At 38.5% G+C, this 23678-nt stretch overlaps 1 protein-coding gene across 4 annotated transcripts in view; it reads right to left on the bottom strand.

Annotated features, from left to right (window-relative positions):
* OTUD7A (OTU deubiquitinase 7A) overlaps nucleotides 1–23678 on the bottom strand; it is a 120112-nt gene that overhangs the window by 57615 nt on the left and 38819 nt on the right. For all 4 annotated transcript variants that reach the window (XM_082769113.1, XM_082769114.1, XM_082769115.1 and 1 more), the window contains exons 2-3: nucleotides 8175–8247; nucleotides 6669–6773 (exon numbers count right to left, since the gene is read on the bottom strand). The gene's annotated coding sequence lies outside the window, so the exon portion shown is untranslated. The remainder of the gene's footprint in view (nucleotides 1–6668; nucleotides 6774–8174; nucleotides 8248–23678) is intronic.

A 23678-nucleotide genomic window follows, 5' to 3' on the forward strand; every position in this document is an offset into this window, starting at 1 on the left:
AACACGAACCAGTTCTTAACACTGCAGGTGAGGATCTCTTCAGTTTTGACTGCACCCATCTATCTACCTTCAGTTAATAACACCACACAAATACTGGCAAGCTTTGAGGCACAGCTAATGTGAATTCACAGAATCAATTTGATATGTGCGAAACTTACTTGTAAAACCCTATCAGCTTCACAGGAAGTTTTTCCTGTGAGTAGCAAAAAGAAGGAAGCTTGCTTTTTTTTTTTTTTTTTAATTTTGTTTTTTTTAAAAAAACATAATGTGTCCTTTACACCCTGAACTTCAGCCACCACCAGCACATCCCAGAGGCAGTCCAGAAACACGTGTGCATTTGACCAGCCAGACAACTGCTGTCAAAGAGCACAGAAATCAGCAAGGTTGTAATTTCCATCTTTCTTCTCCAGCAGTCACAGACTTTCACAAATTTTTAACTAATTAATTAGTTTACACAATTCTAACTATTTTTCAAATTGCACAATGGTTACAGGGAAACTGGGAACAACACATGGCCAGATGGGCAAAGTCTCATTTGTTACTAATCGAGGCTAAAAATGCTTTCCCCCTTTCATGACACTTCATACCAGTTCAAGGCTACATGCTTGTCAGTTTGCTAACATGACACTCTCCAATGACGTCTGAGTTCAAAACTTAATTTCCAGCTGAGCATAATCCTGATTTGCAGATCCTAAGAGCATAGTTGAAGGTTTACCCTTTCTTATCAAGTGATGGAAAAAGACACTGCAAGAATTTCAGAGCCCCTAGCCTCTGCCAGAGAAATCAATACACAAATGGAGATGTGAAGTTCTCCCAGGACAGTACACAGATGTAGATAAGGTGCTCCAGTTGCCCTCTGGAGTCTGCATTAGCTATTTTGGGTGCCTAGGTTATAGAAGATGGTTAAAGTCACATCATACAAATATTCTGTTATACATATTGCATAAAAAATGCAATCAATTTTATAACATGTTGGATCAATTCATAGACATTACAGAAATGACAGCATAGAATTTAAGTATCTATACCAACAATTCAATACTAACTATACATATTTTAGTGTGTCCTTATACCGCAAAACAAGGAGATCATTTTTGGGGGGCTTGTTTTTCTGTGCAGAAGTTATTTTATCACTTTGTGTCCCCTTAAAAAGCCAGCTGTTAGCCCTATTTATCAGCAACTGCAAGACAAATTGGAAATCTTGACTCACTGGCTCAAATACATGGCATGGAAATGAACAGGTACAGTGAATTTCTTTTCACCATAGCACAGTTTACTAAACCCATTAATCAATTATAATCCCAGTTTTCATTCCTGCTTTTTTAGAAGCTGACCTTTTAAAGAAGAAAGCTATTTTATATACAGCTTTGCTTGGCTCCAGCTTTCAAATACAATTCGTTTAGAGGCATATTGGGAATTCCCCCAGTGCTTGTCCTTCCTATACTGTAAACAACTTGATATAAGACAAAGTAAACGTACAGCCATCTACTTTATTTTTACTGAGTCTTACTGCCCTCACATGTGCTTCCAACCTTCATTAACTTCCAGAGCATTCCGGTTTCACCAGAAGTACTGGAGATAAGTCAGATCACATTGAAGAACACACGAGTGTCCCTCAGTATTTTACAGTTCTGTCATTGCCTACTGCAAAATCTGTTCTTGATAACCAGCTGCAGCGACTAGCAGAGCTTCACCCAGTAAGAGATAAAGAGAAGAGACAACTGGCTTCCTCTTGGGTGGTATCTGCATTGTCTTGTACCATCATAGTATCAAGCAATTCTAGCAGAAGCTTTAAAAAGCAATGAAAATTGATTGAAATGATTTCATTGTACAAATTAAAGTCTCTGTTAACTACAATTATTGAAAAAGAGTGCAAATTTTTATTTTCCGCATAAAAAGATCATTCCCCTCACAAAATAAAATACACCACCATAAAAAAATATCAGATGTCTTACGCAACTTTTCAACCAAGATATTCCAATAAAACATTCTTTTAATCCTTGTCTTTTTAATAACATAAATAAGGCATTTGCTAGTTTATTAAATCACCAGTGTGCAATTCATTTTTATGAAACAGCAACAGTAAATAACTTAACACAAATGGAACAATCACATCTCCCAGCCTCCAGTGAAACGATATATGGAACATAATTACATGCAGTACACATTTTGCAAAGGATGTTGACTCAGTTCCAAGCTTAGCAAAACGTGATCAGGAAATAGATGTCTGGAACTTAATTGCAGTGTTTGACCCTTTTCAGTCTCAAAGCCTACTACTTGCCAAACATCATTTCAGCCTATAAGAGCGTTAAAGATCCTCTACTCCCCTGTAAAGAATTAACTGTTCCATAGAGAGATTTTTTTAGAATGTCACTGGCCTAATTTACACTGAAACTTATTTTTGTTATTCAGAAGGATTTTATTCTCTGAATAATGTATGCAGAGATTTCTAACATCAATATGAAACCAACAGCATCTGCCTTTGCTGCTTGAAATCTATGGAGGTAATTCAGGAGGAAACATGAAAGGAGATGATTTACTCAAGAAAGAAAGTTACTCTCTGCCTTCTCTTTCCATGTATCAGTCGGCTACTTGTTCTAGCTATATAAACAATACCAACTTATCAATCCATACACCTTCTGTCCCCACACGTTAATGAAACAGAGACCAGGTATGAATAATTTTTGGTCCAATTTAACTGAAATTCTTTTTGTCCTCACAAAAGTAGTAGCTCACAAAGTATATTAATTTATAAGTAGTTGAATCTGACTGAACTTCAACATAGCTTGGGTTATAGTTAGGTTCTGCAGTGCTAAGAATTTATTACAGTGCCCTGCAGCATCTTAACAGATGACATTTTTATTTTGAACTGTTCTCATTTTAAAGGTTTAATAAATTAGAAATTTGGAGTTTCTAATTGCCTTATATAAAACTGTAATGCTTGCAGAAAGACAAAGACCGTATTTTCATCACCATTCCCTACATTATAACGTTATTACATGTGCTAACTGGCAGTTTTATTTTAACTTCTGATCCTTCCTTCGCTGTCTGAAGTGCAGTTCCACACTGACTACAAAGCTGTAGTTATTTAAATAATAAAAAATAATAATAGAAGGCCATGCTCCCATCATCCAGACTGCATGTGCTCCCTTCCCTACCTTACACTGGCATTGAAGCTTATCCGATTTCAAGGTAAACCAACTCAGGAAGTTATATTTGAAGAAACCTACAAATAATTTAGGAAGATTTGTTGTCTTTGAGTTTAAATTGCAACAGTAGCTTGTCACATTTCTGACTACAGAGTAAGGTATAAAGTATTTTACTCTACTGCTAGTAATTAGAAGTATTTTATTTTCATGAGGGGTAAGTAAATGAGTCTAGCTCACACTGATGAAATAAATAACACAGCTCGTAAAGGCATATACCAGAGGTAAAGAGCATGAACTAAAACGCTTGTTTTCTACATTAGAAAAAGCAAAGTGATGTGTTTACACTGACAATATGTACCTCATACAATAACAATACTGTTGTTGTTATGTAACAAAATTGTCTCAGAATAGTTAGTTATGGAAATAACCAATCCAAATAGCAATTAAATCTCAAAATAACAGAGCATGGCCTGTAATTAAAACAGGCTTCTACTTCCACCCACATTAGGCAGAGCAGCCTGAGTATCCTCACAGAGCACTTAGTCTTTATTAATTGTATCTTAATGAGGATTCCTATGACAAATTCAATATTGAAATTCAAATAAGACAATCAAATGGTACATAGTTTTGAATTAGCCTAAAATTAATAGTAACTGCCAAATGATGAATTCAAGAGTAAGCTGCCTGTCGTGACAGGTAACGTGTTCAGTTAACTGCAAAACCAAAGAGAACATAGTGAAACAAAATACTTCGCTAAACATACTTCAACAGGAGCCAAGAAATTTAAATAAAATGGAATAACATGCATCTATTTTGCACTACAACCTGTATCAAATTCCATCAGAAAACTAAAAATCAGATTTGTTTTCTGATAACCACTTTCTCATTACCAGAAAGTTCTGGGATATTTCTTAAGCCCCAAAGAATGCAGTTTCTTTACAGCCTACACATGGTAGTTTGTTATGCTTTGGATGACACCATCACCAGCCCCTCAGGAGACAGCAGACTGCTGGGGCAGATGTGTAAAACAAATTAAAAGCTATCAGAACTTCCAATTCTTTGCAGAGGATAAGCATCAAAGCAGCCAGGGTAGAGACTCACTCGTTTTATGCAGGCCCTGGTGATCTCTATTTGACCACTATCACTAACAAGATTTGAGAATTTTCTGGAGTCACTGCCCCAAATAAAATAATTACTTTTAAAAGATTAAAGAAGCCATTAACATGGATGGACTTTGCCTCAGCAATGCAATCTGTTCAGTGCTGGTGATCTGGCAAGGGCAAATAAAATTAGTCTGAGAACCAAGGAGAAAGACCGAGACTGGTGAATGCTGAGTGCAGTGCCCAAGCCCACAAGGACTTTTGAGGTGACAAGAGTCCCAGATGGAAAGGTCTATAGGCAACACTTGCACACAGCATTTTCTTCACGATTGAACTGGATATTTATGAAATTCTCAGCAAGAATCCCAAAGGTTTTACTAAAACAATTCTTAACCCTCAACAAAACTGAGCTCCCACAGGAGAGGGTGGAGTTCAGAAAAACTTCGTGTTGAGCTTAGCGGTAGCTCAGGAGCCTTAACATAGTTTGGCACATCAAGTCCCACTTCTGAAATGGAGAAGCACCTGAAGAATCTATATGCTCTAAGAAACATGCTTGAGTCCACTTGATATTAAATACAGCTTTTGTAATTTCTCAAGGAATGCTTGGGTCAAAATACAATCAAACCATTGCTTATACGAACACCTCTTGTGAAGGTGATAGCTCACAAATATCAAATTGATGGTTTTGCAACATATCCAATGCAACTTAGTAATTTAGTCATAAATACTGAATTATCTTTAAAAGTGCTGTAGTCTACTATAGAGATAGTTTGCATATTTCATGGAAGTTGGTCATAATAAAGGTATCTAATTTCACACCGACAAAGGTTAAGAAGACTGCCTTAAAGTTCTGAGAATCCATCCTACAATTTACAACTATATTTATTAAACAAATTATTAGTAATTAGTAAAAGAAGCAAATTAGTATTTACTTTTGTTTAAGTGAATCCCAAATGAACTCAAAACTGGGTACAAAGACAATGTACTTATAGAGTTCATTAGTTCCCATTGCCATGGAAAATGTTATTTACAGTGAATTTCAAACCCAAGGTTAGACTTAAATAAACTGAGACAAAATTGCACCAACACAGTTACATTTTCCACGCTGCAGTGCTATGAATCTTTGTTCTGTACAGACTTCTTGACAATCACAGTGAACAATGGCAGGAAATACACATTTTGCAGCAATGCAAAATCAACCTCTCCCAAGTATTTTGCTATACTGACATCCTTAAAATATCCTTAAAAAAAATTATTTTTATGATCCAAAAATCATCAGGATTGATAGTAGTCAAAAAACAAGATCCACCCACTCCCAATCCCCAAGAAAACAAAATAATCTCACAACATGATTACTGGTGCACATTATGAAATTGTTATGGAACACTCCATATCAAATACAGTAACAAACCATTTAAAAAGAAAAGCCTCCTAAGTCACAAATATGCACAGAAGTCTTCTATATTTATATGAGAACACTATAAAATCTTGTTTATTTTAGTAAAGAGAAAGTAGACAAATTTAACATTTAAACTCTGTATGGCTTAGAAGACGTGGTTCCCCTAACAATATACATGTACATGCTGAAAGGCACTAGAAGAATATGCTTGCTGTAACTTCCTGTAGTCAAATTTAGTAAATGCAAGAATGCAGAATTTTTATTCAGTTCTCTTGCAACATTTGATTATATCCTCAATATCCTGCTTTACAAATTTTCAGAATGGGCAGGGGTCACCTAATAAGCCATTTTTCAAAGGCTCTTTTGGACAATACTTTACAAGCGTGGCCCCAGGAATCTGACTTATTGTACTTTTTGAACCTCTTGAATGAAGGCTTAAGATTTTTTTCTTCAAGCAGTGGTCACCTATACAGTACAAACATGTCTAAAAAAATTAGTGAGCTTAGTTAAGAATACACACGTACAGTGTGCAACTACTAGTATTTTAAAGGTGGAGCTGACGAATACATATTAGCTTTAAATATCATTAATTAATTTTGAGTCCCTGCAGATTATTACAGTTTTAGACGGTATTTAGTACCTAAAAACTTAAAGAATCATGTTACTTTGTAATCAGTTTTCAGCAGCATGTTCAAGACAGACACTGTGGTGTCAAATCAAGAATATATGCCATAGTTCCACATATTTTTCTGTGTGTATGGTAGCAAGGAACTATTTTCAGCTCCATTTATTTTGCTGCTTTTGTATATTGATAGTCCCCTCAAGCAGTTCTGTGGACCCAAAATGGCAGGGGAGGAAGAAGCAGTAGGAAAGAACTCAAGTCAGCGCTGCTGCCAAGGAAATATTATGTGCAACACAATTCCAGAGAAGTAGAAACATTCATATGAATTTTGGTTTAAATAACGCATTTAGCATCACTGAGAAACTCTGCAGCATAATCAAAGATAAAATGCAACTCACCATGGTAGCTTCTACTTGCCAAAATACCCTTCTTTCCTGCATGCCTTATCTCATTTTGGTCAAGCAAATGATGCAGGCAACCACACCAGTATTCCCACTTTCTTCCTAAAGAACGTACAAAGAAGTCAGCAAACAAATGGCAATTTACAGCAGCTGATAATCAGAAAAATAATGCTTATTTAACAAATGTATTGTTCACTTCCCTGTCCCTACCAAGGTTATTGCAATAGGAATCTTTCACTGTCGTCTTAAAATGGATTGCACCATTCTGGTACGACAAAATGAACTGCTATGAAATATAAAAGCAAAAAACTAAGCCCAAAACAGAGCTTCCACAGTGACAGGTCAAATCCTGCAGTAGTTTAACAGGACAATGATACGGATGGTTTAGGAACTTAATTAGCATCCAAGCTTTACAAAGCACAGATAAATTTAATGAGTACTACTACATCATCTGTCAGCTCTATGTTGCCACACGCAATAGGCATGCTGTTAGCTTATTAATAATTTTAGCTGGTTTCTTTGGTTGGCTACACTTAATTGGGTGAAGAACTAGCTGGATGGCAGTTCACAAAGAGTCATAGTAAATGCAGTTGAATCCAGCTTGTAGTGGGTCACCAGTAGCATTCCCCAAGGCTCAGTACTGGGCCAATTTTGCTCAACTTTTTTTTATCAATGATATTGATCAGAGGATCAAGTGTATCCTCACTAACAGACGATATCAAGTTAGGCAGGCCTGACTCAAAACTAGTGTGACCAGCAGGACTAGGAAAGTAATTGTCCCCTTGTATATGGCACTGGTGAGAGCACACCTCAAGCACTGCATTCAGTTTTGGGCCCCTCATTACAAGGAGGATCTTGAGATGGCCAAATGTGTGGACAAAAGACCAACAAAGCTGATGAAGGGACTAAAAAATAAGACTTATGAAAATAAGACTTATGATAAACTGATGAAGGAAAAAGGGTTGTTTAGTCAGGAGAAAAAGAGGCTGAGGGGAGACTTCATTGCTCTCTATAACTACCTGAAAGGAAGTTGCAGCAAAGAGGGTGTCGGTATCTTTTCTCATTTGGAAAGTGATATGATACAAGGAAACAGTCAAGTTGCACCATAGGATTTTTAGATTGGACATTAAGAACTTCTTCACAGACACGGTGGCCAAGCATTAGAACAGGCTGTCCAGGAAGTGGTGGAGTCCCCATGCCTGGAGGTATTCAACAGATACGTGGACATGGCACCGAGGGATACTGTTTAGTGTTGTAGCTTGGTAGGTCAGGTTTATGGCCAGACTTGATCTTGAAAGTCTTTTCCAACCTAGATGATTCTATGACTCTAATTGTTGTCAATTATGAGGCAAATTAAATTCTTGTTTTCTTTGCAAGGCCCTTATGTTCAGCATTTCAAAACAACTAAATGCCAGATGCTAATTCAGGGGGTGGGAGGGATGTTTACAGCTACTCACAGGAATGAGGTAGACAAGCCTCTGTTTCTGTTTTTAGTATGTTTACCTATTTAGGAAGGCAGGAGGCAACTGTCCAGCTGATTTTACTTCTGATTTTGAAGCTCTGGAGTGTCATGTGCCTGTGAGAATAGACAGAAAACCAGAACATGTTTTACTGTCTTCAAAAGTAACACTGTAAAGTACTACTCTGCATCCATTTATTTTCCGCACTACTCACCCCAAATTCTCAATCTATACCACTATCATGAAGAAAGAATTTTTCTTTCTTTCTTTCTTTCTTCCAGCTTTGACCATTCCCAGGATAGTGAGAAGCCCTGCACTATGCCACTGTTAAGATCACAATAGTTTGTCCATCAAGAACTTCAGCCATAGCCCAATCCAATTTAGATTAAATTAAACTTTCATTAGCAAATAGAAACACAGAAAGGAAGCTTTCTGGAAGGAAATGTTGTCTGACCCCTGACACACATTAATATGGATGCAAGGATCTTAAAAGATAACTTGACAAACCCAAATGGTATATTGTAAGATTCAGATTGCTTTACCATTGCAGAGATATGTATATCATATGACAACATTTTAGGAATGCAGTCCCCTTTACTGTTTGGTTCAGAGAACCAAAGACACTGTACCTCCAAATCTAGTTTAGACATCTAATTTTCCTCTAGTTTGACTGTACGTTCCATGTTGATGACAGAATTGAATGAATTACAACAGCTGATCCAGTACATTTAGTCCCTTTCTACTCATGAAATATTAACCTGCAGATTGAGATTTACTGATTTTGTTCAAAATATTTTATGATTTAAAATAAACGAATAACAGAGCAGTTGAAGATTGGTCTGAAATGATCCGCAATATTAAACTATGAATTATAGACTGGAGTGGTTCAAAACACTCTATGATAATCTTTTGATTCCTGAACGCACATGTAAGCATGCTGCACTTTATCAAGCATTTTATCTTATTTACCATTTAAAGATAATGAAAATAATGGTTAGCAATACTCTGACCAAATACAATTATTTCTGATCCCTGACTTCTCTCTTAGGTACCACTAAACAAGGTCTTAAAACATTACATCTTTTGAAGTTTTTATGGCTATCATTCTTATATTTGCTTTCTCCCAAATCTTTGAATATTTTATTCCTCCTCCTAGTTAAAGCATATGACATTATCTTCTCTATATACATTTTTCTTAACTCCATATATGTATATATATTTACTCATATTTATAGAAGCAAATACACATTTGTTACATACATTTTTTAATTAAAAACGAGACTAACGAATTATTTTTCTTTCTCTACTCTCTCTATTTTTTTCCTGGTATATACATTGCCCCACAAATTTATTTCAATATAGCACACCTCCACTGGATATTTTGAAGCCATAAGACTCTGCCTGTTTTCCAGGTTCAGTAGAGTTTTTCACCAGTTTGCATGTGTCAACCACCTAACACACTTCAGGGACTATTGAAGGCCAAGTTTCCAGTAAAATCCACAAATACAGGAAAACAGCTTTGGTAACTTGAGGAGGAGGTAAGCAACCTCCATGTTCTTAGAGTATTGGGAAGTAGGAGCGCTCACACAATCTGACATTTAGGAGTGTAAAACAAATGTGTAACTCCATGCAGATAGGCCCTTACACCTGCATTTTTACAAATGCCTGTTGAAGTCCATAGAAAAGCTGTATCGACATTCTAAGATATTGCACCTTTGATTCCCAGCAGTACAAAACCAATCAAAAATGCCAAATTCATTAGGTTTTTAAGAGATAGTCCAGATAGTTCTTTCACTCTTGCTGAGGCCTTTGTTCCAGACCTCTCAATATGACTACCCAGACTCCAATTTCACTGTAGTGTTTACATTGTTATGTGCAGATCAAACAAGTACACACACTTATCTAAAATTCTCCTAGCTGAAGAATGGTGCTCCAGATCCCAAAGTTTGTCCGATTCCTTTCCACCAGCAACATTTCATTCACAACACACATCACCGTCACACACACGACCCATTGAGAACCAGTGGTGTGTCATTAATGCCGTCAGCAGAAACAATGAGAGCCCAAGCCCGCTGCACTGCTTGGATGCCCTCACATCCTGCCAAACTGCTTGACACTCAAAAAACTCAGTTAACGCTTCTAGAAAGAGCACATGTGGAAGTACTAGTTATAGTCCTGAGTTCTGCCCATGGAAGTGCCCATTTGTTCCTCTCAAGGGCCATTAAAAAGAGCCGGTTACATTGCACTTCAAATATAGCCAGAAGAAAGCTCCCTCTAGATAGCAAAAATGTGAGCTTAAAAACAACTACAAAAAAAGGAGTATGTAAGAGATTGTGAGAGAGAAAAATCTCTTCTGATATGTTTCCGTCCTGCTAAAACCATCCCTGGACACTTGCACGCATCCACTGGATGTAAGACAGGCTGGGGAAATGAGAGGAAACGCACTGGTCTCGTGTTCATCGGGCAAAACTCATGCAACAGCACAAACAATAGATAAGCAGTCACAAAAATCTTCCTTCAATGCACAGGACACAGCAAAAGCCATAGCTGTCTCTGATTGTGAACTACAGATTCTAATGAAGTTGTAATTGCAAATACAAGTGATAAATTTGACCTCTGTATTCAATTCTACACTCAGTTACTTGATGAGCATGTCAAAATTATATACACATAATGCGAGAAAAACAAATGACACTAGATTCAAACTGAAGAAATCACTAGAGAGTCTTCATGGAAAGAACATCAAACATTTCCAGGAAGTTCCTATAAAGGTAATTAATGATTTCAAAATTACATGTCTTATTTATGCCATAACCAAGATGTTAAAATCTCTCCCTAATCATTAGAGAAGGTTTCAATGTTAGTAATACCTTGAAATTATTACAGTCAAGTTAAGTATTGTATGTTCTTGCATTTGATTATATGACCCCTAATACCAATACACTGGTTATATCACTGTCTAAGCTCTGATTTACTGCATATTTACAGTTTAAGCTCTTGGTAGCATGTGTCAATTTGGGGCGGCAGTTTGCTTCCTTGTATAAAGTTCTAATTTAAGACTGATAAAAGATCTCCACTATGGACATCACTGCTTGCTCTTAGCATCTGCAGTGACAGCTCAAGCAATCAGAAGTCACAGAAAACACAACTTCCCCCCTAAAGCGCACAGGAAAATCTTCTACACCTTCATGTCCTGCACGTGTTTACTTCCATCACTTGAATTTAACCATTGCAAGATGATAGCAAAGTTACAGCAAGTGCTGTTAGTCATTTCCAAATGCCTTTCAAATTTGACTTCGTGAAATGCCTAACACAAACATACCGGCTTGCCCCCTACTTTAACTAGTTGCTACATTAACAGATTTGCACCTAAATGAGAAGAGTTAGGCATTGCACAGCTAGAACCAGTTGTAGTGACAGAAAGGGTATGTGCAGCAGGGAGAGACTAGAAAACACGTTAACATTCCTCTAAAAGCCATAGCCATGTCATTTAATTAAATATTACCACCTATGTAGGTATTTGACAGCTTGTGAAACAGCTGAAGACATAGCTGAAAGCAAGGAAGAAAAAAATTCCTAGCTAAACTAGTCTGTACTGTCTCAAGAATTATGCTAAAATCCAGTAGCTTTAAAAGGCTGGATTCTTCTTTCTTCTCTATTGCTCTGCTTTGGGCTACTTAGTGCCATTCATTCCTTTCCACTCACACTGATGCTCATCTAAGTGGTTTGAGAGCCACTGGCTCACTCAGCCAACAGAAGTCCTCCTACTTTTCTTTTGTAGAAAACAATTTTGTGCTGGATGAATCAAATCACCAAAATGTCTGCAAAAACACCACAGCTGGTACAAAGTAGGCAGCACGAAGCAAGTGGGGTGAAGAATCTCTTCTCTTCGGTGCCAGTGACCTTCAGGATTAGCTCTTTTGTAGATCCACAGCTTCAGTGTGCTCCAATGCAGCTGGCTACAGGGCAGCCCACTGCAATTGCACCAAGGGCAAACAGCAAGGCTGCTCTGCAGAGCTGGTGCCCTGCTGGCCCTGGGGGAGCAGGCAGCTACGCTCGGATGTGGTGACAGCTGAAAAACCACTCTTGACCTTTAACAGTACAAAAGTAAGCTGGGGCTTAGGTCCAAGGGCCTTATGTGCATGCTGTACACAGCTTGTGTTTCAAAGAAATTTTTTAATGCACGTCTGCACATTTCTTAGCAATCATACAAATGCTGTGGAAATAGCAACAATCCTACCTGGCCTAGAAAACTGCTGCAACAACAGTGGATTCACACATCTCCCTTTTCATTACTACCCAAGGAATGTTTTACCAAGAGTAAGGAAAAAAAAAATCATTTGACTGCATAGGCACACATCATTAATCTGACTCTTGTGTTGTCAGAAATGCAGCCATATCATGTCTCTGTAAACAGGACTGAGAAACACCGGATCATAAAAATTGTGTGTTGTTTTTTTTTCCCCCAACACCGTGAACACCTACACTTTATTATATACATACTTAAACCACACAAACAAACAAAAAAAACCCCAACCCCATCATCAAATAAGTAACTTTTTTCTCTCTTGCCATTGCAAAGTCAAAATTCTCAAATTGGTTAAAAGGATTGTCTTGGAAGGTGAAAACAGCATGGAACTGAACTCAACTCCAAAAGTAGGTCTTGACTATGTAACATAATTATACACTTGTATTAAAATACAGTACAAAATAGGAACCACAGGACCTCCAATATGTGGAAAACGAATGGAAAAATAGAGCTACGTTTTATATTCAAATAGCCTAGCCTGATAATCACAAACAGCTCCTGTCCAACTTCATGAAGAACGTGTTTTAAACACAAAGGTGTCTCATTTCAGTTATTAGCTCAATAAAGGCTCATTCTGTAGCCTTGCTTTCATTAAAATAGTAAGCTTTGGGAAATAAAATGATGCCACATAGCCACACCTACAAAAGCACCAAGACAATTCCAATTTTATTCATTTTTCCCCTCAGTCAGCTAATTGTAGGATTTCCAATTTACTTTCTGAAACATTAATTTTGTGTTCTTATGTTATGAAAAATTAAACAAGAGCTACATAAAATGCTCAAGTACAGATTACTTGTGAACTAAAACATGAATTTGTGAAGAATACTGAGAGATTGAATACGATTTGCCATGATTTTGTCAGCATGTGAATTCACATTTTCTTACAAAGTCTCAAGAATTGCACTGTATCCTAAACCACAAATGTTAAACTATAACCTATTTTTTTCCTCCCTCACATTACTATTAATATAAAACATTAAAATTTTGTCAATAATACGAAGTCAGCAAATGCATCAATATATGTTTCAAAACAGTTATCATTAAAAAAAAATCAAGTTTTCATTTATCAAGTCCTGAAGTTACGAGTTTAAACCCATACAAATCTACTCACGTGATTACTTTTACGGCCTCCATTACATAGTTCACACAAAAGCAAGCAGCACCTCGTCACCAGCGTGGCAGTGTTTCTGAGATCTTTTAGAACACACAGGAAGAAATCCTAACTTCATTAAGGTCAGAGAGTTTTCTATGAACTTCATCTATAAATATCCTTTAAATACCACGACCTCTGTTAATAAGCAAGCAAAAATCTCAGGAGAAGATCAAACAATACCTCTCACCTTTAATCGATGCTAAAATTAACTGACTTTCACCTGTAGATTCTCTTTGTTGTGGTTAGGAAACATTATTCATATTATAACGTGTTTAAATTTGAAGTATTTATTTATATATGCTCATGCACGTGTGCACACATATATATAAATCTACCTCCCTTGTTCTTCATTATTGTTTCCCATGAGCCTCTCAGACTTTGGTACAAGAAGGTAGATCTTGAGCTGGTGCCAAATCACTAGTTATCTGACTAATCAACGTTCCTATTCACAATTCTTTTTGACATGGGGGCAAAGATGTTGTGGGCATACAATATGTTGCCTTTTACTGTCTTAAATAACATCCTTCATTCATTTCTAGTTGATAGAAGATGAAATACATTTTAATTTCCAACTATTTTTAATTACCTGCAATAAGTTCCTGTGAGAAGTTGCTTACAAATTTTGTACACTTGCAAAAAGATCACAACAGTGGCTGAACAAAGCTGTATTACTAACTTTCTCTGAAAGCTATCAGCTGATTAAGGAGGTATTGGGGAGGTATTGGGGAGGCAAGGACAATCCCCAGACATGGACTGTATATCTCGAAACAAGACACTGGAACTCATGATAAGGAAGCGGCAGACGGACAGAGAAACAAACGTAAGGACTATAAATCTCAAAACTGGACATTGGAATTCATTATAAAGATACAACAAACGGAAGAATTGGCAACAACCAGCTCTCGCAATTAAGAAACATGCCAATTCAGCAGATTCCTGACCAAAGGTGAAAAGTACACTGTGAGGAAGACTCGGGGTCTTCCTCCCAAAGACCCCTGCCCACGTCCCAAAGACCCCTGCCCACAATTCTTGGAAGGCTCTGCGCAGGCGCAAGGTGCCAAAAGGCTAATTAGCATGAGAAGCGAGGGAAGGCGGGGATAGGTAATGCATATGTATAGGTGCTTGTAGAATATTGATAGATTGATTGTATAAATTCAAGACTGCTTTCCGCTTTAGGTATGCACGATAGGTGGAGAGATCCCCCGTGCATCCAGCGCTGCAATAAAGAATATACCACTTAAAGGAATTTCGGCTTCGATCTTTGAATCAATCTGGCACCCCAGATGGGACAACCTCTCTGCCGGACCGCAGGACCCGCTGGGGACAGGACTCCCTAGGGTACCCCCGGGATTTCCCGGAGGGACTCCTCGACTCACCGGATCACTGCGGAGGCAGACAAGGACCCCATCATTGTAAGTGAGTATATTCTTTATTCTGGTTTGGTTTTCTGGTAGACCGGTCATCTGGGACTGTCCAGTAAGTCGGAAGGTGACTTCTGCAGGACAGTATTTGGTATATACTTTGTGGTTAGTACCACAAGTATATCTGGGGACCTTGGGGTCCATCTGTATCTGGAACTGTCTGTAAGTCAGAAGGTGATCTTCTGCGAGGCAGTGTTTGGTATATACTTTGTGGTAAGCACCATAAGTATATTTGGGGACCTTAAGGAAAGAGCTCGCTTTAAGGTCCATCTGGAATTGTGTTGTCTATTTCGGTTTTCTGACTCATGGAGTATGGTATTTAACTTTGGTTATTGTTACTGTGATTTTGGCTATTTTTCTGGTGGTAATAGTAGGTTCGTGGCATTGTTATAAGAGAGATATCGTTACGGTGTTACACAGTTTGGTTTTCTGACTTATCGCATGTGGAATTTGACTCTGACTATTGTTATTGTGATTTTGGCAATATTGCTGGTAATAGTAATTTTGTGACATTGCTACTGAAAGATATTGCGTGCCTGTATTTTTGTGAGTGATACGTTTTGTGATATGCTTTTGTAAGTAACATGTGTATTCTGAAAGTGTAAACTGGAAAATGGGGGGGCAAACAAGCAGTGAAATTTTAAAGAAAAGTGTGTTAGGATGTGTTTTAAGTCACTGGAAGGATATTGGAGGATCTGCCGGTGGAAGTGTGAACAGGAAAACATTGATAAAATATCGTAATCAGTGGTGGCCGCTTTATAAGCTGGAATGTGGAGAAAAGTGGCCCCTAAATGGAACTTTAAACTATAATATTTTGCTACAGCTAATGTTGTTTTTTGAGAAGCAGAACAGGATGAAATGTTGTATACTGATGTTTCAGCATCTTGGTGGGAAAAGGTACAGAATTAAGTTGGCCCCTGACTGAGCCTTTGATGATGGCATTAGAGAAGTACAGGCTGGAGAAAGATAAAGGAAGTGTTAAAAGGGTTGTTGAAAGTGTTAAAGGTGTTTGAAGTTGAATGAGCAGGGAAAGAGGATGTAGGAATGATAATAGTTCTGCCTCTGCCCGAGGCAGAGATCTTAAAATCATGGGTGTTAGCCCTTTAGGGCAAAGGGACCATGATGGGTCCGAGAGAGTTGTCACAGAAACAGAAAACCAGTTAACTCTTAAAACAACCTGAGTTCATGTGCGAGCTCAGATTGCCGATGGGACCGCTCAGGGAACTGTGGACAATTGCATTCCCCTGACCGACCCCCACTAAGACCCGAATCATCCTGAAAATTATGAATGGTTAAGTAAATACTAAAATCTGGATGAAATGGGAATTGAGAATATGCTTCCAACAAGGTCTAAAAGAAACCCCTATGGAATTTTTGGACCAACTCTGAAATGTAATGAAAATAAATAAATAAATAAATAAATAAATAAATAAATAAAACAAAACGGTTTGGACCTGGCTTCGGAGGACAAATTGACTAGCCTTTTCCTAGGATAATAGACCCCTGATTTCAACAGGAATAACAGGGACCTGGGGAATCTACCCTAGTACCTCCGCTGGTTATAATGAAGCTAGGGGAGGAATGGAAGTGAAATTTCTTATTGATATGGGGCAACGTATTCAGTTCTAAATCAAGCATTAATGCCTTCACAGAATTATTATGTTAGGGTAAAAGATGTGTCGTGGTTTAACCTGGCCGGCAGCTAAACACCACGCAGCTGTTCGCTCACCCTCCCCCTCCCTCTCTGGGACGGGGGAGAGAAATGGAAAGTGAAGCCCGTGAGTTGAGATAAAGACAGTTTAATAAGACAGGAAAATAATAATAATAATAATAATACAATGATGATAATAGTACTACTACTAATAATGTGTACAAACAAGTGATGCACAATGCAATTGCTCACCACCCGCTGACCGATGCCCAGCCTAACCCCGAGCAGTCCGGCCCCCTCCCCCCGGCTAGCCACCCCTATGTATTGTTTAGCATGACGTCAGATGGTATGGAATACCCCTTTGGCTAGTTCGGGTCACCTGTCCTGGGTCTGTCCCCTCCCAGCTCTTACTGCACCCCCAGCCTGCCTGTTGGCAGGACAGAGCAAGAAGCTGAGATGTCCTTGGCTTGGTATAAGCACTGCTCTGCAACAATTAAAACATCAGGGTGTTATCAACACTCTTCTCATCCTAAGCCAAAACATAGCATTCTACCAGCTACTAGGAAGAAAATTAACACTGTTCTAACTGAAACCAGGACAAGGTGTAACCGAAAAGGCTTATTTTTGTGATCCTTTGAAGTACAAGTTAGGGAAACAATGGGGCATACACAGATTTTTATATATGCCTAACTCCTCATGGGTACTCTTAGGTAGAGATTTATTAGAGCAAGTAGGAGCAGAAATTGTCTTTGAAAAAGGGAAAATGGAATTAAGAATAGGAGAAAAACAACTAATAAATGTGTTAAGCTTGGCACTAATACAAACTGACCCTAAAAGTGAAATACCTTTAGAGATCACAGATCAAGTATGTCCAGGAGTTTAGGCTACTGAAACCCCTGAAAGAGCTAAAAATGTGACCTTAATAATTATTAAATTAAAGCCAGGAGAGAAACCCGTTAAGGTTAAGTAATATCCTTTGAGGATAGAAGATAGGAAAGGAATTAAAGAGATAATTAATAAATTTTTACAGTATGGATTATTGATTGAATGCGAATCAGAATACAATACACCCATATTGCCAATTAAAAAGGCAGATGAAAAAGCTATAGCCTAGTTCAGGATTTGAGGGCCATAAATAAAATCACTGAGGAAATACATCCAGTAGTGGCAAACCCTTATACTTTGCTGACTAAATTAAAGAATAGTCAAGTCTGGTTTACCGTACTGGATTTAAAAGATGCCTTCTTCTGCCTAGGCTTAGCCACAGAAAGCCAAAACCTATTCGCCTTTGAATGGGAAAATCCCGATTCAGAAAGACGCAGCTTACGTGGACATTACTACCTCAAGGATTCAAGAATAGCCCCACTATTTTTGGAAACCAATTAGCAAGGGAACTTGAAACATGGATGCCTCCGGACACTGAAGGTGCTTTGTTACAATATGTAGATGATCTCTTAATAGCTACTGAGACTAAAGGGAGTTGTATTCAATGGACTATAAGTCGTCTTAATTTTCTGGGTTTAAATGGATATCAAGTCTCTTGACAGAAAGTCCAGCTGGCTCAACAAAGTGTGACCTATCTGGGATTTGAAATTTCGGAAGGACAACGAGAACTAGGAACTGAACATAAGGAAGTCATTTGCCAGACTCCAGAACCTCAAATGGTAAAGGAGCTACAAACCTTTTTAGGAATGACAGGTTGGTGTCGCCTTTGGATTTATAATTATGGACTATTGGTAAAGCCTCTATGTGAATTGATAAAGATTAACCAGTCAAAGTTAGTCTGGACTGGAGAAGCACAAAAAGTCTTTAAACAACTTAAACAAGAATTGATGATTTTGAAATATCAAGCAATATTGGTAGAACAGGACAACGTGGAAATTGTGATAACTAATATTGTGAATCTAGCCTCTTTTCTTAGTGATGCTCCAGCACAACCTGTGATTCACGATTGTTTAGAAACTATAGAGACTGTGTATTCCAGCCGACCAGACCTTAAGGAGGAGCCCATGGAAGATGCGGAAGAAACTTGGTTCACGGATGGGAGCAGTTTTGTTATGCAAAGACAACGTAAAGCTGGATATGCTATAACAACTACTCAGCAGGTAATCGAGTCTAAGCCTTTACCCCCTGGAACATCAGCTCAAAAGGCAGAGATAGTTGCTCTCACGAGAGCATTGGAACTGGCAGCGGGAAAAAGGGTAAATATTTGGACAGATTCTAAATATACATTCGGCGTGGTACATGCTCATGGAGCAATTTGGAAAGAACATGGATTGCTGACCGCTCAGTGAAAACACAAAGTATGCTGAAGAAATTTTAAAATTGTTAGAGGCTGTAAAACAACCAGAAAAGGTAGCTATCATGCATTGTCAGGGACACCAAAAGGGGAACACCGATTTTGAAATTGGAAATCGATTGGCAGAGGCTAAGCAGGCAGCTGAAATAACTGAGGTGAAGGCATTGTCTTTGATACCAGACGGTAAAATCCAAACTATATCCAAATTATACAAAAGAAGACTTAAAATTAATTGAAGATTTGAAAGGTAAAATGAAACCAGATGGATGAGTATATTTAAAAAATAACCACATAGTAATACCCTCTAGTTTGACATGGCCCATAGTTCTTACAGAACACAATAAAACGCATTGGGGAGCTGGCACACTGCATAAGAGCCTGAGTCAGACATTAGTGGGACGATATGATAAAACAAGTAACTCAACAATGTAGCATTTGCTTACACAATAACCCCAATACCAATAATAGAATAAAATTTGGAATAATCGGTAAAGGAAATTATTCGGGGCAACAGTGGCAAATTGATTTTTCAGAACTCCCTAGAAAAGAGGGGTATCATTATTACTGGTTCTGACTGACACGTTTTCAGGAAGGCCTGAAGCCTTTCCCTGTCGAACAAACAAAGCAAGAGAAGTGGTTAAAGTCTTGTTAAATGAAATAATACCATGCTTTGGGGTTCTAGTAGCAATGTCTTCTGATAGAGTTTCACATTTTTGTGCACAAGTGGTAGAACAGATAAGTAAGATTCTAAATATAGATTGGCAACTGCATACTCCTTATAGACCACAGGCAAGTGGACAGGTAGAAAAAATGAACCATTTAATTAAACAATAAATAGCTAAAATTGGATAAGAAGCTAATTTGTCATGGCCTCAATCCCTCCCTTTAGCATTACTTGGAATTAGAGTTAAACCTAGAATAAAAGGGAATTTGAGTCCCTTCAAAATCTTATATGGAAGGCCATAGCAATTTCTATTTAGTGGAGAGGACCTAACGCAGTTAGGATCAGAATATTTATATGCTTATATAACTGAACTTCAGAAACAATTAAATAAAGTACATAAATTTGTTTTAGGGACCAGGGCTAGAGGGTTGGATCAACCAATCCACCCCTTTAAGCTCGGGAATTATATATATATATAAAGACTTTTTCAGGACAACCCCTACAGGAAAAATGGAAGGAAAGTGGATGGGACCATACCAAGTGTTACTGACAACACACACCGCCATTAAGATTAAGAAGCAAGCAGCTTGGATCCACAATTCAAGGGTGAAGAAGGTCCCGGCGAGGATATAGACCACCACTCCAATTGGACCAACAAAATTACGGTTTTCCAGATCCTAATGATTGCAGGGGTGCGGTTCTCGGATTCGGGGTGGGCAACTTGGGATGAGAACTTACACCTGACCTTAATACAAACAATTTCTCAAGTAACTAATAAGACGAACTGTTGGGTATGCACCCATCTGCCACAGCATGGGAATAAGGGTGTATCGTTAATCGGGATTCCGTTGCCTGCAAACTTATCTTGGACTAATTTGTGGGAAAACACATCTTGGGGTCGAAAATATGAAGAAGTTTTGGAACTAGAAGTTAGTAGCTTCGTGCCGTTGGAATCTTACTATGTATGTGTACAAAGGTGTAACCCGCCTAAGGGTATGGGAAAACAGGATTGTATAAATACAGGTACTACTTATGTGGGGAATCAGACATCTTGTAATCGAAAAATTGATATTAGTACAACTAGCAGTTGGGCAAATTCAACCAGCTGGCCAGTACCAGAAGGAAAAGGGTGGTATTGGCTATGCAATGATACAGCCTGTAAGGTCTTGCCCGAGAATTGGAAGGGAACTTGCACTCTAGGAGCGGTAGTCCCCAATATGGCAGTACACGATGTAGTGCCTCGAGCCTACTTGAGAAATCATATGCGGAGAATCAGACAAAAAATTAACAATCCATTGATAGAGAGACACACCGCTTTTCATAGTTTTGTTTGATGGTTTATCCCATGGTTAGGAGTGAGTGAATTGGAAAAGGCAATAGTTAATATTTCTGCAATTATAGAGAAGTTAGAAAACAAAACTCTGGATGCTATAAAGGCTCAACAAGAAGAGATATCTAGTTTATCACAGGTAGTATTACAAAATCGGATGGCCCTAGACTTGTTACTGGCCGCTCAAGGGGGAGTCTGTACAGTAATAAACACAAGTTGTTGTGTGTATGTAGATCAGAGTGGAAGGATCTCTACCGACCTGGAAGAAATATGGAAGCAGACAAGGGTCCTACATGATATCAGTAAAGATGATCTTTTGTGGAGTTTTAGTGAAATATGGAATAAGTTAACCTCCTGGTTGCCCAATTTTCAATGGTTGAAACAAGTGTTCATTGCTCTAATCGCATTAGTAGTATTAGGAATATTTGTGTGCATGTTGTTTAGATGCCTGCTTTGTTGTGTTACTGTAAATAATGAAAGTATCTGATGCAAAAGAATTTGCATGGGAAAAGAAAAGGGGGGATTGATTAAGGAGGTATTGGGGAGGTATTGGGGAGGCAAGGACAATCCCCAGACATGGACTGTATATCTCGAAACAAGACACTGGAACTCATGATAAGGAAGCGGCAGACGGACAGAGAAACAAACGTAAGGACTATAAATCTCAAAACTGGACATTGGAATTCATTATAAAGATACAACAAACGGAAGAATTGGCAACAACCAGCTCTCGCAATTAAGAAACATGCCAATTCAGCAGATTCCTGACCAAAGGTGAAAAGTACACTGTGAGGAAGACTCGGGGTCTTCCTCCCAAAGACCCCTGCCCACGTCCCAAAGACCCCTGCCCACAATTCTTGGAAGGCTCTGCGCAGGCGCAAGGTGCCAAAAGGCTAATTAGCATGAGAAGCGAGGGAAGGCGGGGATAGGTAATGCATATGTATAGGTGCTTGTAGAATATTGATAGATTGATTGTATAAATTCAAGACTGCTTTCCGCTTTAGGTATGCACGATAGGTGGAGAGATCCCCCGTGCATCCAGCGCTGCAATAAAGAATATACCACTTAAAGGAATTTCGGCTTCGATCTTTGAATCACAGCAAAGCAGTTTAGAAGCACATAGACACTGCAGTGATAGAGTACATTAGGAAAAGCTGTTGCGAGAGAGCTGTACAAACTTTAGCAAATAAACAGAATACATTTTAATTACAAACTGAGCTGCTCTCTCTTCCGAAAGAATACAAAATGCAAGCTATTCAAATTATTCTTTTGTACCCTGCAACAACCACCCAGTTTGCTGACTTCATAGGAAAAACACTGCCACCACTTTACCCTTCTAGACTTATTTTCAATACTTCGATTTCACACAGACAGCTCCACTGTTACAAATAATAATGCAATTTCACTTTTAAAAGGGTTGTATTTTGTTCACAATACCACACACCTCTAGGTACCTGGCAAGCTCCAAAATACAGCTACTACGCTATATTTCAAAGTACCTGTTCAGGTGTGACAGGCCTTTTCTGGTCACTACTGGATGAGCAAAGTGCAACACGGAGCTAGAGCACACACTAGGTACGGCTGCCTGAAGACGCGCAGCATAAAGCCTTGGTGATTTCGTTTCATCTCATAAGACCTGTATTTCTTTAAATCCCCCTTATCCTACCAAATAAAGCAGTTTTCTAGTTGCCACTCTCCCAATAATGCATGGTAAAAGACTCCGAGGTTTGTGAGAGCTTCTGTACCAACTAGGAACCTGGTACTGCTTTAGATAACCAGAGAAGCACCATTTCTCCACAGTCAGCTTCTTCAAACTGAGCATTTAGAAGAAAGGAGGCCTACAGTCTGGCTGATCAATACAGTATGGCTGAGCCAGGGTAATTTCAACTGACTGCATTCGGCAAAGCTCTGTGAGTTTTGCCCATCTGTGCTTCTTACTGGCAGCTTCCAGGGTGAGGGGTGGGTGGCAAAAGGAACAGAGAGCAGCACAGACACTGAGAGCTACAGAAGCCTGCGCCTTGCTAACCAAATCCTTCTGCATCGTGAAATGCCAGCCGAGCAGATCTGACCTCTGCACAAGAGAAGATGATTAAGGAAAAGGAAAAATGACTAGGGGAAATACTCCGTATGACTTAATGAGGTGGGGGAGGGAGAGAGAACATATTTTGAACCACAGACAATAACTCTCATCACTCAAAATATGTATGTGTAACTATAGCTTAGATGTCATTGAACATTTTCCAAAAAATAATTACTCAAAATCTGCTTGTTAGATGAAGACAAAAAAGAATTAAACCATCTTTCTTGTTTTTCAGAGATGTTCTAAGAGGAAAACATGATGATTATATGATGAGCTGTCGCTCAGCTACAGCCCACTCTGTTCTATTATTGCTCACTCCAGCTGCTTAAACATTCAGTCAGCTCAGCTACCTTTTATATTCATTACATGCAGAAATTCTCAGATGTCCCTTATCACACAGGGCAGTCCCTGCCCTCACAGTCCAACCCGATTTGCTCTCTTTTTGCTTTATTGGAATTTCAGATTGAATTGTCAAAGAGAATAGGAACCCTGTTTCCCTGTCATTTGAATTCCTGCACCACATACATTTTTCTCTGCCCTTCCTTTTGCTCTCTAGAAGACTGAGGTTATGCGGTACAGTTCACCATTTGCATATCAAAAGCAACAGCACTTTATGCAAAAAAGAAAAGCAACCAGTCTT

Source organism: Aythya marila, assembly GCF_965140915.1.
Source record: "Aythya marila genome assembly, chromosome: 11".
In the NCBI taxonomy this organism is placed as follows: domain Eukaryota; kingdom Metazoa; phylum Chordata; class Aves; order Anseriformes; family Anatidae; genus Aythya; species Aythya marila.